At 35.1% G+C, this 15,134-nt stretch overlaps 1 pseudogene; it reads left to right on the top strand.

The window, feature by feature from the left end:
- The first annotated feature begins 288 nt into the window (after positions 1-288).
- On the top strand, positions 289-14,599 carry LOC128280429 (amino acid transporter AVT6E-like; annotated as a pseudogene).
- The last annotated feature ends 535 nt before the right edge of the window (positions 14,600-15,134 follow it).

Raw genomic sequence — 15,134 nt, 5'->3', positions numbered from 1 at the left:
TATGTTTAGGGCCTCGTAGGCTCGTATTAAAGACGAATTGATTGAGATTGAATGATAAATGCATGAATTGTGAAAATGTATTTTAATTGTTTTATAAGTCCGTTAATGCTCTATACGGGTGAGGGGTGTTACATTTATTGGCATCAAAGCTATAGTTTAGTCGATTTTAGGACTAACGTAGAGTGTGTAAGGGTCTAGCTATACATACCATATATAACATGTGATAGTGTGATGACTCCTGACAATTTAAATTGTGCTTTCGTATAGTAAATGGATCCCGAATGAGCTATGGCTGATGATGTTGAGAGTACTGCACCAGCTCTCACTCAAGAGGTAGCGCCTTCTAATTCTAGACTTGTATCGAGTAGTCACAGAGGAGAGGCTAAGGAAGCCTTCTTTCAAATGATGAACGAATGGTTCACGTAGTATGTTCAAAAAAATCCGGCTGCTCAACAACCTCCACCACTATCTAATCCTCAACTGATTCCTGTAGCCCCTCAAGTTGTGGAATTTCAACGACTAAATAAGCCTTCAGTTGCTAAAATTCGTAAGTACGAGGCTGAGGAGTTTAGAGCTACCATTGATGACGATCTCGAGAAAGTTGAACTTTGGCTTGAAAACACTATTCGGGTATGTGATCAGCTGTCGTGTACTCCAGCTGAGAGTTTAAAGTGTGCCATTTCATTATTGAGAGATATAGCGTATCAATGGTGGAATATTTTGGTGTCTGTAATTGCAGCACCTCTCACCCGTATTCAATGCCGGAATAGGGTTATGAAGCTTTACTAGACTTACAGGACATTTAAACATACTTTTCACATACATTTAATCAATTCATACATTCATCATTCAATCTCAATCAATTTTTACTTAATACAAGCGTACGAGGCCCTAAACATGCATTGAGAGTGGTTCGAGACTAAACCAAAAACTTTGGAAACATTTTGAATACTTAGAAAATTCTTCTCAATACAGGGAACACACACCCGTTTGGCCAGGCCGTGTGTTTCACATGGCGACCAGACATGCCCATGTCACAGGCCATGTGGGCATTCAAAATGGCAGCACATGGTCGTGTCCTAGCCCGTGTCCTACCCCGTGTAACTCTCAGACTTGGGTCACACGACCAACACACACGCCCGTGTGGCTAGCTCGTGTGCCCTAAGAATGGCCATACTCACTCATGTACTAGGCTGTGTACTAGGCTGTGTCAATCCTACAGGGTATACTGACTTATGCCACACGACCAAGTCACATACCCTTGTGTGAAGCGTGTGGAGCATACTGACTTGATTTTAATTTCAACACCACGGGACACATGGCTGTGTACTTGACCATGTGTCACACACGGCTGAGACATATGCCTGTGTCTCTGCCCGTGTGGAAAAAAATAGGCTATATACAAGCTATTTGCCACCCCAGATTGCACACACCTACATAGTTCAATTTGTACACATTCATAGCATATTTGGGTATCCAAATCAACCACAATCAAGACTAAAATGCACCATTTCAATATCAACAACTAACATACTTTTAATACCATATTTTACCTACTCATCTAGTGCCAACTCACATTTCCAAAGCATTCATATATACCATTTCAATTAAGCATTTCTTAGCCTAAAACCACAAGCACAACCATTCTCAATTCATCAACCATTAGCTACCTTGAGAGTTGCATTAAACAAGCCATTCCCAAACAAACATAATCCACCTCACTAAGAGACATTAACACATGTATATATATAAACATCACATAATTGCCAAAATAAGCCAACTTACATGGCTAACATAAAACCAAACTCTTAATATTTACAAGCCAACATAAATGGCCAAAATCACGCTACAAATACCAAAATGACTCAAAGTCCCTATACATGCCATATACTTAAAATACCAAAGTAATATCCTGAATTAGGGCTTAATTGGAATAGTGGTTTCGTGACCACAAATCCGAGATAGAAATAATTATTTTATAATTATTTTGATGATTATGATATGATTGCATGATTGTGTGAAAATTTCGTGATGAAATTTTATGCCTAAAGTGCTTGAATTGAAAGTAGGGACTAAATCGAATAAGTTGCAAAATTTGCATTCTAGAAGTTTTTATTATGAAATTGCATTGAAATATTAATTAGGAGATCTTAAATAGCAATTTGACCAATTTTAAGTTCATGGACAAAATTAGGACATGGAAGGAATTTTTGGAAAGTTTAGTAGTAAGGGCATTTTGGTCATTTAGTTATTAAAATGAATTAAAAACAAAATTAAAAGCCAATTTTTGTCCATCTTCATTAGGCCGAAATTTCAAGGGTTCTCCATAGTTAGGGTTTGTTTCAAGCTTCCAAGCTCCATAGTAAGTGATTCCAAGCCCCGTTTTTAATGTTCTTTATGTTTTGGAATCCGGTAGCTCGATTAAGCTTCATTAGCAATAATTCAACCTAGGGTTTATATTTGGAAAAATACCCATAGGTGAAATTTGTGTATTTTGATGTTTTATGATATAATATGGGGTTTTAAATTATGTTAGACAACTTGTGCTACTCGGTTTTTAGTGAAAACGAGTAAAAGGGCTTAATCGGCAAAAATACCTAATAGTCACAAGTATATGTTAGAGTAAGAATTTGATGTTGCCATAGAAGGGAAAAATGATCAGCATGTTATAAAACATAAGAATAAGGAATAAAGTTTAATTCCCGAGCCTAGGGGCAAAAGAGTAATTATGCAAAAGTTTAGGGGCAAAAGTGTAATTTTTCCAAAGTTTGTATTAAATGCTGTTTTGATGAATGTATGTTTTAAATAAGATTAATTTGGCATTATAGATCAAGAGAAACGAGATTCAAGTCGCGATCGAGGAAAAGAAAAGATTGTGGACTAAATTGCAAAATCTTTATATTTTGGTACCAAGGTAAGTTCATGTGTAAATGTAGTAACATAATTGTCATTTTAAGCAATTTAATGTTGTTTATATGATATGATGCTGATTATTATCATGAAATATTATTCTTTGTGGTTATTGTTGAATAATATGTAATTATGTGAATTACTTGATGAGTATGAACTATCACCGAAGTACCGATTTCGATATTCCGTGGAAGACGGAAAAGATGTGTGATCGAGGAAAACGCTCGTTTGAACCTTAGGAATAGATTAGGATACAAGTGACATGTCACTAGGATGGTTGAGCATCCGAACTCGTTGAGTTGAGTACGAGTTCACTTATGGATGTGAATGTCCGAACTCGTTGAGTTGAGTCCGAGTTCGTGAGATGTAACTAGGCATCCGAACTCATTGAGTTGAGTCTGAGTTCACTTATGGATACGAACACCCGAGCTCGTTAAGTTGAGTCCGAGTTCACTTAGGGGCGGGTTACATGATTTCTTGATTACATATGAGGCACTTATGTGCAAATTATCCGTGTATTCGAGTTGTATTTCGATGTGTTCAACGGGTGAAATTTCTAGTGAAATGAAAGACCACTTAAGATGCAAGCGACGTATTGGAAAGTGTTGTGAAATGGACACTTTGGACAGCTATGTTCTTAACCCTCGGGTTGATAATAGATACAACAATGATAAGGTGGTAAGATGATGAATGATGTTTAGAAATATGACATATGTTTTGGTGATACCATGCTAAAGTTGTTTGGTATATTTGTATTGTTATGTTACTTGTTATTTACATATGAACTTACTAAGCATTTATGCTTACTCCTCCTCTTTATTTATCTGTAGTTTTAAACAAGCCACCAGAATCGGACGGGTCGAAAGTTCGATCACACTATCTAAAGGACTTTCATCTGGGTAAATGGCTTGTAAAACTTAAGTATGGCATGTATAGCAATATACTTATTTTGTGTAAATAATTTTATGATATAGCCATGATTGGTTGAGAAAATGTTTGATATTGATAAGTCATGGTGATCGTTAAATTTAGATCATGTTTGATATCATGGAAGTTTAATAGGTTATCTAGTTCATAACAACTCATGAAAAGATGAAATTTGCCTTAAAATAGAATATTGATGCAGCAATGACATGAATTTGAAAAATCACTAAAAATAGTATAAATGGAATTAAATGATGAGCAAGTTATGAAATTGAAGCTTAATGAGTCTGTTTTCATGTGGACATATAAACTATATTTTATGAGATATTTAAACTTTTGTGAAACAAGGCCAGAGTGATTTCTGGATCCCCTGTTCTGACTTTAAAAATTCATAATAAATTTTAAAAAAATAATTAGAAGTTGTTCTTTATATTTAAATTGAGTCTAGTTCTAAGAGAAACAAACCTCATAGTCATTGAAATTCTGTATAGAGAGATATCTGATTCGTAATACACAGAGGTCAGAGCAGTCGAACCCTAAAACAGGGGAGACTTTAACTAATAAACTGTACTAATTAGCCCAACCAAAAATTATATAAAAAAATTAGTAAATATATATATGAGTCTAGATTTAGGGAAAATTTACGGATTTTGATTTTGAGTTTCATAACTCGAGATATGATTTTTCTTGTAACTGTGACGCGGGTAGCTAGAAAGCTGTGAATGTAGAAACAAATGATTTGAAGTTCTTAATTTGATAAATTATGTTCAGTAACTCCTCAAGCTCGATTCCAGCGATGGTTTCGAGTGTGGGGGCGTTACATTTAGTGGTATCAGAGTAGGTTTAGTCAGTTCTCGGGCTACGTGTTGTATGTACAGATTTTGCTATACATGCCATATGTATGAATTGTGATAGTGTGATGACTTGACCTTTTAAATGATTTTTATATAGTAAATGGATCCCGATCCAGTGTGGCGATGAAGTAGAGAGTAATGCGCCATTCCTTTGAAGGGGCAGCGTCGACTGAAAACCCACCCCCTACTGTTGGTCAAGGAGAAGGAGAAAGGGATCGGGAAGCCTTTCTCCAAATGATGAGTGCATGGTACATCGAGTTCGTTCGTATGAACCCAAATGTACGACCTCCCCCACCTCCCCAATTCCTCAACCTATGCCTCCGATGCCTCGTGGAGTGGATATGATAAAATTTCACGAACCCCGTTGATAGAATTCGTAAACAAGGGGCTAAAGAATTTAGATCAAATATTGATGATGATGCAGAGAAAGCAGAGTTCTGGCTTGAAATTTCTATCCGGGTATTTGATGAATTATCTTGTACACCTGAAGAATGTTAGAAATGTTCTACATCTTTGTTGAGAGATTCACCTATAATTGGTGGAAGACTTTGATTTGATGGTACTTGAAAGAGAGGGTAACACGGGAATTCTTTCAAGAAGAGTTTTGGAAGAAATATATTAGTGAAAGATTTATTGATCGAAATGTAAAGAGTTTCTTGAGTGAAGCAAGGTAATATGACAATCTCGAATATGAAAGAGAGTTTGTTCGATTGAGTAAGTATGCCGGGAATATGTTCCTCTGAAGCCAAGATGTGCCGACGATTTGAAGACAGGCTTAACGAAGACATTATGGTATTTGTTGGGATCCTTGAACTAAAAGAAATGGTGGTACTTGTCGATCGAGCTTGCAAGGCTGAAGAATTACTGAAGGGAAAGAAAAAGGTAGAATCTGAAACACAAAATTGGAAGAAAAGACCAATGAGTAATGCACCCTCACAGCAAATCGGAAAGTCAAGAAATATGAATCCTCGTTCCCAAGTTTCAGCTAGGCAATCATATGGAAATTTTAAGAAGCGAAATATGGGTCCTAAATCTCAAACTACTTCTGCGGCTAGTGTGGGAAATACGAGATTTGTTAAACCCGAGTGCCGTGTGTGGTAGAAATCATTTTGGTCCGTCTTGAGCAAATGAATGTTTTCGATGTGGTTCTCCGGATCATTTTATTAGAGACCCCAGAGAGCCGAGAAAGAAAAATTTCGAATGTAAAAGCTAGTGGTGTGGACTCGAGGGAAGGTATCCGAGAAAAGTGGAAGTGAAACAAGCAAGAAGAATGTAGCCAGAGATGCAGCAGTTAGATCTGAAGGAAGAGCTCCAGCTAGAACTTATGCTATTAAAGCACGTGAAGATGCTTCCTCACCTGATGTGATTACCGGTACATTTTCTCTTTATGATACTAACGTTATTGCTTTGATTGATCCCGGTTCTACTCATTCATATGTACGTATGAAACTGGTGTCTAGTATGAATATACCTGTTGAGAACACAAAATTTATGATTAGAGTGTCAAATCCACTAGGCAAATGTGTGATAGTTGATAAAGTATGCAATAAATGCCCTTTAATGATTCGGGGTCATTACTTTTCGGCCGACTTGATGTTGTTGCCGTTTGATGAATTTGATGTTATTTTGGGTATGGATTGGTTGACATTGCATGATGCTATAGTAAATTGCAAAGAAAAGGTTATAGAATTAAAATGTGAAAGTGGTGAAATCTTGCGGGTTGAACCAGACAAGTCAGAGGCAATATTTAGTATGATTTCTTCGATGTCGGCTCATAGATATTTGAGAAAGAGTTATGAAGCTTATTTGGCGTATGTAATTAATACAAAAGAAGTTGAAAATAAAGTTGAATCAGTGCCGGTTGTGTGTGAATTTGCGGATGTATTTCGAGAAGAATTGTCGGGTTTGCCTCCAGTCAGGGAAGTAGAATTTGGTATAGATTTGATACCGGGAACAGCTCTGATCTCGATTGCTCCATATAGAATGGCACCAACAGAGTTGAAAGAATTAAAGTAACAGTTGCAAGAGTTGGCTGATAAAGGCTTTGTGAGACCAAGTTTTTCACCTTGGGGTGCTCCCGTGTTATTTGTGAAAAAGAAGGATGGTTCTATGAGATTATGTGTTGATTATCGGCAGTTAAACAAGGTGACAATCAAAAACAAGTATCCATTGCCGAGAATTGATGATTTGTTTGATCAGCTAAAAGGAGCGACATGGTTTTCAAAGATTGACTTGAGATCTGGGTATTATCAGCTGCGAGTGAAAGAGTCAGATGTGCCTAAAACTGCTTTTAGAACAAGGTACGGTCATTATGAATTTTTAGTTATGCCATTCGGGTTGACAAATGCTCCTGCTGTGTTTATGGACTTAATGAATCGTATATTTCAGCCATACCTGGACAGATTTGTTGTGGTGTTTATAGATGATATTATAATTTATTCAAAAGATGAGACAGAGCATGCTGAGCATTTGAAGATAGTTTTGCAAACTTTGAGAGATAAGCAGCTGTATACTAAGTTTAGTAAATGTGAATTTTGGCTCTGGGAAGTTGGATTTTTGGGTCATATGTTTCAGGTGATGGTATACGGGTTGATCCTAGTAAAATTTCAGCCATTGTTGATGGGAAACCACCGAAAAATGTAATTGAAGTTAGGAGTTTCTTGGGGCTAGCTGGGTATTATCGGCGGTTTGTAAATGGATTTTCTATAATTGCGGCTCCTATGACTAGACTACTCTGAAAGGATGTTAAATTTGAATGGACGGAAGAATGTCAACAGAGTTTTAAAGAATTGAAAAAGTTATTAACTGAAGCACCAGTGTTGATACAACCCGAATCAGGTAAAGAATTTGTGGTGTATAGTGATGCTTCTCTAAATGGTTTGGGGTGTGTACTCATGAAAGAAGGAAAAGTGGTGGCTTATGCTTCGAGGCAGTTAAAACCTCATGAGAGGAATTATCCTACTCACGATTTGGAATTGGCTGCAGTGGTGTTTGCTTTGAAGATTTGGCGACATTATTTGTATGGTGAAAAATGCCGAGTATATACCGATCACAAAAGTCTTAAATACTTGATGTCACAAAAAGACTTGAATTTGAGATAGCGAAGATGGTTAGAATTATTGAAAGATTACGAGCTTGTTATTGATTATCATTCGGGAAAAGCGAATATGGTTGCCGATGCTTTAAGCAGAAAGTTGTTGTTTGCTTTGAGAGTTATGAACACTCAGTTGAAAATGTTAGATGACGGTTCGATTCTAGCAGAGTTAAGAGCAAGGCCGATGTTTTTACAAGAGATTTTTGAAGCTCAGAAAAATGATCAAGATTTGCTAGCCAAGAGTAAATAGTGAGAAGCTGATACGGGATCAGATTTCAGAATCGGTTCTGATGGTTGTTTGATGTTTAAAAATCAGATTTGTGTACCGAAAAATGATGAGTTGATTCAAAATATTTTGCATGAAGCACATAATGGTTGTTTGGCGGTTCATCCGGGCAGTACGAAGATGTATAATGACTTAAAGAAAATGTACTGGTGGAGTGGAATGAAAAGAGATATTTCCGAGTTTGTATCAAAGTGCTTAGTTTGTCAACATGTGAAAGCTGAACACCAAGTACCTTCGGGATTACTTCAGCCTATTATGGTTCCTGAATGGAAATAGGATCGGATTACTATAGATTTTATATCAGGGTTGCCGTTAACTCCAGGGAAGAAAAATGCCATCTAGGCAATAGTTGACAGACTGACTAAATCGGCTCATTTTATTTCGGTACGTACAGATTATTCTCTTAATAAGTTGGCTGAATTGTATATCCGAGAGATTGTTAGACTTCATGGGATACCTTTTTCAATCATTTCGGATAGAGATCCGAGGTTTACCTCACAGTTTTGGAAAAAGTTGCAAGAGGCATTAGGTACAAAGTTAAATTTCAGCACTACCTTTCATCCACAAACTGATGGACAATCAGAGAGTTGAAGACATGCTCAGATGTTGCGTATTGGAATTTCAAGATAGTTGGGAAAGGTACTTACCATTGGTAGAATTTGCTTATAATAATAGCTATCAGATGAGTTTGAAGATGGCACCTTATGAAGCATTATATGGTCGTAAATGTCGGACACCATTGTATTGGACTGAACTCAAGGAAAATCAGATTTATGGAGTTGATTTAATAAAAGAAACCGAAGAAATGGTGAAAGTGATTCGAGATTGTTTGAAAGCTGCTTCAGATAGATAGAAATCTTATGCGGATTTGAAACGAAAAGAAATGGAGTTTCAAGTTGGTGATAAGGTATTTTTGAAAGTTTCTCCATGGAAGAAAGTCCTTAGATTTGGACGAAAGGGCAAGTTAAGTCCGTGTTTTATTGGACCATATGAAATAATTGAAAAAGTTGGACCGGTAGCATATCGGCTAGCGCTACCACCTGAATTAGAGAAGATTCATGATGTGTTTCGCGTATCTATGTTACGTCGGTATCGTTCGGATCCTTCACATATAATTTCACCGACAGAAGTTGAACTACGACCGGATATGACTTATGAAGAAGAACCGATTAAGATTTTAGCTCAAGAAGTCAAACAACTAAGAAATAAAAGTGTTGCACTTGTGAAAGTGTTGTGGCAAAGGCATGGGGTAGAAGAGACTACATGGGAACCTGAAGAAACTATGAAAAACCAATACCCACACCTGTTTACCGGTAAGATTTTCGAGGATGAAAATCCTTAAAAGGGGGGGAGAGTGGTAATATCCTGAATAGGGCTTAATCGGAATAGTGGTTTCGTGACCACAAATCCGAGATAGAAATAATTATTTTATAATTATTTTGATGATTATGATATGATTGCATGATTGTGTGAAAATTTCGTGATGGAATTCTATGCCTAAAGTGCTTAAATTGAAAGTAGGGACTAAATCGAATAAGTTGCAAAATTTGCATTCTAGAAGTTTTTATTATGAAATTTCATTGAAATATTAATTAGGAGATCTTAAATAGCAATTTGACCAATTTTAAGTTCATGGACAAATTTAGGACATGGAAGGAATTTTTGGAAAGTTTAGTAGTACGGGCATTTTGGTCATTTAGTTATTAAAATGAATTAAAAACAAAATTAAAAGCCAATTTTTGTCCATCTTCATTAGGCCGAAATTTCAAGGGTTCTCCATAGTTAGGGTTTGTTTCAAGCTTCCAAGCTCCATAGTAAGTGATTCCAAGCCCCGTTTTTAATGTTCTTTACGTTTTTGGAATCCCGGTAGCTCGATTAAGCTTATGTTAGCAATAATTCAACCTAGGGTTTATATTTGGAAAAATACCCATAGGTGAAATTTGTGTATTTTGATGTTTTATGATAGAATATGGGGTTTTAAATTATGTTAGACAACTTGTGCTACTCGGTTTTGAGTGAAAACGAGTAAAAGGGTTTAATCGGCAAAAATACCTAATAGTCACAAGTATTTGTTAGAGTAAGAATTTGATGTTTCCATAGAAGGGAAAAATGATCAGCATGTTATAAAACATAAGAATAAGGAATAAAGTTTAATTCCGAGCCTAGGGCAAAAGTGTAATTATGCAAAAGTTTAGGGGCAAAAGTGTAATTTTTCCAAAGTTCGTATTAAATGCTGTTTTGATGAATGTATGTATTAAATAAGATTAGTTTGGCATTATAGATCAAGAGAAACGAGATTCAAGTCGCGATCGAGGAAAAGAAAAGATTGTGGACTAAATTGCAAAATCTTTATATTTTGGTACCAAGGTAAGTTCATGTGTAAATGTAGTAACATAATTGTCATTTTAAGCAATTTAATGTTGTTTATATGATATGATGCTGATTATTGTCATGAAATATTATGCTTTGTGGTTATTGTTGAATAATATGTAATTATGTGAATTACTTGATTAGTATGAACTATCACCGAAGTACCAATTTCGATATTCCGTGGAAGACGGCAAAGATGTGTGATCGAGGAAAACGCCCGTTTGAACCTTAGGAATAGATTAGGATACAAGTGACATGTCACTAGGATGGTTGAGCATCCGAACTCGTTGAGTTGAGTCCGAGTTCACTTATGGATGCAAATGTCCGAACTCGTTGAGTTGAGTCCGAGTTCGTGAGATGTAACTAGGCATCCGAACTCGTTGAGTTGAGTCTGAGTTCACTTATGGATGCGAACGCCCGAGCTCGTTGAGTTGAGTCCGAGTTCACTTAGGGGCGGGTTACATGATTTCTTGATTACATATGAGGCACTTATCTGCAAATTATCCGTGTATCCGAGTTGTATTCCAATGTGTTCAACGGGTGAAATTTCTAGTGAAATGAAAGAACACTTAAGATGCAAGCGACGTATTGGTAAGTGTTGTGAAATGGACACTTTGGACAGCTATGTTCTTAACCCTCGGGTTGATAATAGACACAACAACGATAAGGTGGTAAGATGATGAATGATGTTTAGAAATATGACATATGTTTTGGTGATACCATGCTAAAGTTGTTTGGTATATTTGTATTGTTGTGTTACTTGTTATTTACATATGAACTTACTAAGCTTTTATGCTTACTCCCACTACAGGAAAATAGGGCTTTAGCGGCGTTTTTAATGGCGTTTTATTAAAAAACGCCGGCAAAATTTTAAAATTCAAAGCAATAGCGGCGTTCCAAAAAAAACGCCGGTAAAAACATAGCATTAGTGGCATTTTTTACTAAAACGCCACTAAAAACAGAGTATTAGCGGCGCTTTAGGTAAAACGCCGCTAAAAACCAGAGCATTAGCGGCGCTTTAGGTAAAACGCCGCTAATAAGCAGAGCAGTAGCGGCGCTTTAGGTAAAACGCCGCTAATAAGCAGAGCATTAGCGGCGCTTTAGGTAAAACGCCGCTAAAAACCCCATAACCCGTAAACCTCAAACAGAATCATAAACATTAATCTCTAACCTCTAAAACAATAATTATTAAAATTTATGATTATACAATATATTGAATATTTTCTTATATAATCATAAAAGAGATAGTATTGAATTTAAAATATTAAATTAATTATCATTATATTTTAAGGATTATGGTTTAAGATATATGGTTTAAGCAGGTTCAATTATGATCGTTAACTATGGTTTAAGGTTTAGGAGTTAACTAGTATTTGAAAGTTTATGATGAATTCGGGGTTTATGGATTATGATTTAGGGTTTAAAGGTTAATTAGGGTTAAAGTTTAATTAGAGTGGGACAATTATATTATTATCTTCTTAAGAGATAATTTCCTTTCCAGATTCTTACTTGGGATGCTATATAAGGGTGATTTTGAATGTGGAATTAGCATTTGTTGAACTATGTATAAATTCCAAGCTTATATAACATAGAAATATCTTCTGAGTGGACATTATAACTAGAGTGTTCCAATAGAGAATTAATTGTTTTATTAAAGTTATGTAACTTTGTATAAATAATAATGCTATTGTGTATTTTTAATTATCTATTTTTTGTTTAAATATATTTAGATTAAATAGAATGTCGAAATAAAATATGTTAAAAATTAAGTTTAGAAGGGTTTAAGGAAATGATACTATTAGCTAGATATTAACTGAAGAACATAATTTGGATTTTACTAAGATTCATGTTATTTTGTATATACGTACTCATAATATTATTTAATATAAGAATATAAACATATATATATATATATATATATATATATATATGTGTGTGTGTGTGTGTGTGTGTGTTTTAATTTGTACTACATTAACATTGGCCACACGAATTCCCAAAAATATGTTTATTATGGTTTAGGGTTAACAATTTTTAGAGTATATATACTTTATAGTTTGGGCTTTATGGTCCAGGAGTTATGGTTGGTTTAGGGGTTACCGAATGGTTTTGGGGTTTAAAGTTTGGGGTGAGTGGTTTTTGTTTGTGGTCTAAGGTTTAGGGTTTAGAGTATCGGGTTTAGGGTTTCAAATTTAGAGTATATATAATTTTGGATTTTAATTTAGAAGATAAATGTAATATAAGATAAATATAGAAAATATTATTTTAAAATATATATAAATATATATATGGAAAGTGGTTTAGTGTGCAATTGTGTACATGAACTGTAATTTGATCTAGATCTTGTAAAATATTAATTTACACGTTATTGATATAATAAACATCATCATGTTTTTATTTAATTAATTAATTTATATGCATACATAATATGTATTTTAAAATGTGTATTAAATCAAAATTAAAGTTTCAACTATAGTTAGGGTTTTAGGGTTTATATATATTTTAAAAGAAATTCTAAATATATAGTTTTAAATTTTGATCAATTTATATAAAATATTCAGGTATTAGCGGCGTTTATACATAAAAGCATAAAAGATAGAAAATAGCGGCGTTTTTAGAAAACGCATACAAAATTCATTATACAATTACACTAAAACGGCGTCGTTTCCTCTGAATAGTAGTGGCTTTAGCGGCGTTTCTATAATAAACGCCACAAAGCGTATTAGAACGGCGTTGTTTTATTGTGTATATAAAATAGGTATTAGTGGCGCTTTGCTGAAAATGCCGCAAAAGGTCTTATTAGCGGCGCGTTGATAAAAACGCCACAAATTTTGCTTATTTGAAACGGCGTCGTTTTTTCTCTCCTGAGGTTTATGCCCTTTACCCGAAATCGGTTTCATTTTTTTGCTAAGTCCTTTTCCCCCATCTCGTCTTCCTTCCCCAAATCCCTAAAACAAAACCTCTTTTTTTCCCCAAATCATCCCCTAATTCCCCAAACCCGAAATCCCTAACATTTTCCCCAAGTCCCCTTTTTTTCCCTTAATCTGTTCCCCCCATTCCCGAAATCCCTTACTTGTTTTCCCTTTCCTCTCGTCGACGGTCAGATGGTTCATGGGTTTTAAATGGTTAGTTTTTTAGTCCCCTTTAGATTAATGTGTAGTTACTGTATTACTTGGCTTTTATTTTTTTTGGGATTTTAGATTAATGATGTTGATACTGATGTTGATGTTGATCTCGATGATTATACCCTTGTTTTAAGTAAACCCAATACCGGGTCTGGTGTTTCTGGTGCTATTTTGAACTGAACCACCACAATTATTGGTGCTGGAATCATGGCTTTACCTGCTACTATGAAGGTTCTAGGGCTTGTTTTAGGGATTCTCGATCAGTGGTTAGGACTGGTTCGGTTCGTAATGTCTGGGTGATGTTATGTCTGGTTTGGTTCGTCATATTGGGGTTCTCGATCAGTGGTTAGGACTAGTTTTGGGGATCATAGGAAGTTATTGGTTTTGGTTGTTATGTTTGTTTTTCTTGCTCCACTTTGCGTGTTAGATAGGATTGATTCATTGAGCATGACTTTGGCTGCTTCGATAGCTTTCCCTGTTGTTTTAATTGTGGTTTGCTTTGCTGTTGCATTCATTAAGCTTATTGAAGGGAAGATAGAGGCTCCAAGGAGGAGCCTAGATTTTGGATCGAAAATGGCAATTTTGGATTTACTAGTAGTTATCCCTATTATGACTAATGCATATGTTTGCCATTTCATTGTTCAACCTATATACAATGAGCTCAAAGGTGATATTTTTACCAATTTTGGTAGGAATCTGGGAATTCGTTTTAGCACTGCTTTGAATTATATTTGGTCTTCATTTGGTTCTGGTTTTCCCTGTTATTCACTTTTCTCTACGGCAAACTGTGGATAACTTGGTGTTTGAGGGATCAGCTCCTCTCACGGAGAGTAAAAAATGGTCTTTGGCATTAACAGTAATATTGTTAGTACTTATATATATTTGATCTACTATGTTCCCAAATATATGGACAGCTTTCAAATTTACTGGAGCAACAATAGCTTACTGTCTTTTAATATGTATACAATGTAACTTACTGTCTTTTAATGGTATTGAGCTTGGTCCTATTTCTCCTGTTAATGTTATACCATATTGCTAGCTATTTTTTGTAATCATTTTATTTGTTTATTCCCACCTGTTATTATGCAATATAATTAATATTATACCAATCATTAAATGTTGTTTATTTTAGAACTCATTTGATTGTTTTTTGACCGAAAATGACTTTTGTTCTTCAAATGCAATGAGTAGGGAAGTCTCTCAACATTATTAGAGATCAATCCCAAGCATCTCTAAATAAACCCTCAAGAAAACATTTCCATTTCAATCAAGGTAACATTTTTTTCCTAACATTTATGTTTCTTTCAACATGTTTTTCCTTTTATGTTTTCAATGTTTAATTAACATTTAATTACATTCCTAAAGTTTTAATGTTTTTCCTAACATTTAATTAACATTTTAATTACATTCCTAAATTTTAAGCTTATTTCATCCACTCTTTTTTGTGTTTTGTCTCGATTTGGCTTCCTTCGTTAAGTTTCCTGTTGAAGCGTACTTATCTTTTATTTTCAAGAAATAGATTTAGGTAATGGAAGATGTATGCCTGTGTGTTTGTGTCTCTATATATGTATGTA

The sequence above is a fragment of the Gossypium arboreum genome, chromosome 9, assembly GCF_025698485.1.
Source record: "Gossypium arboreum isolate Shixiya-1 chromosome 9, ASM2569848v2, whole genome shotgun sequence".
NCBI lineage: Eukaryota > Viridiplantae > Streptophyta > Magnoliopsida > Malvales > Malvaceae > Gossypium > Gossypium arboreum.
The sequence above is the reverse complement of the archived record's forward strand: the minus strand, read 5'-3'. Positions and strand labels throughout refer to the sequence as shown.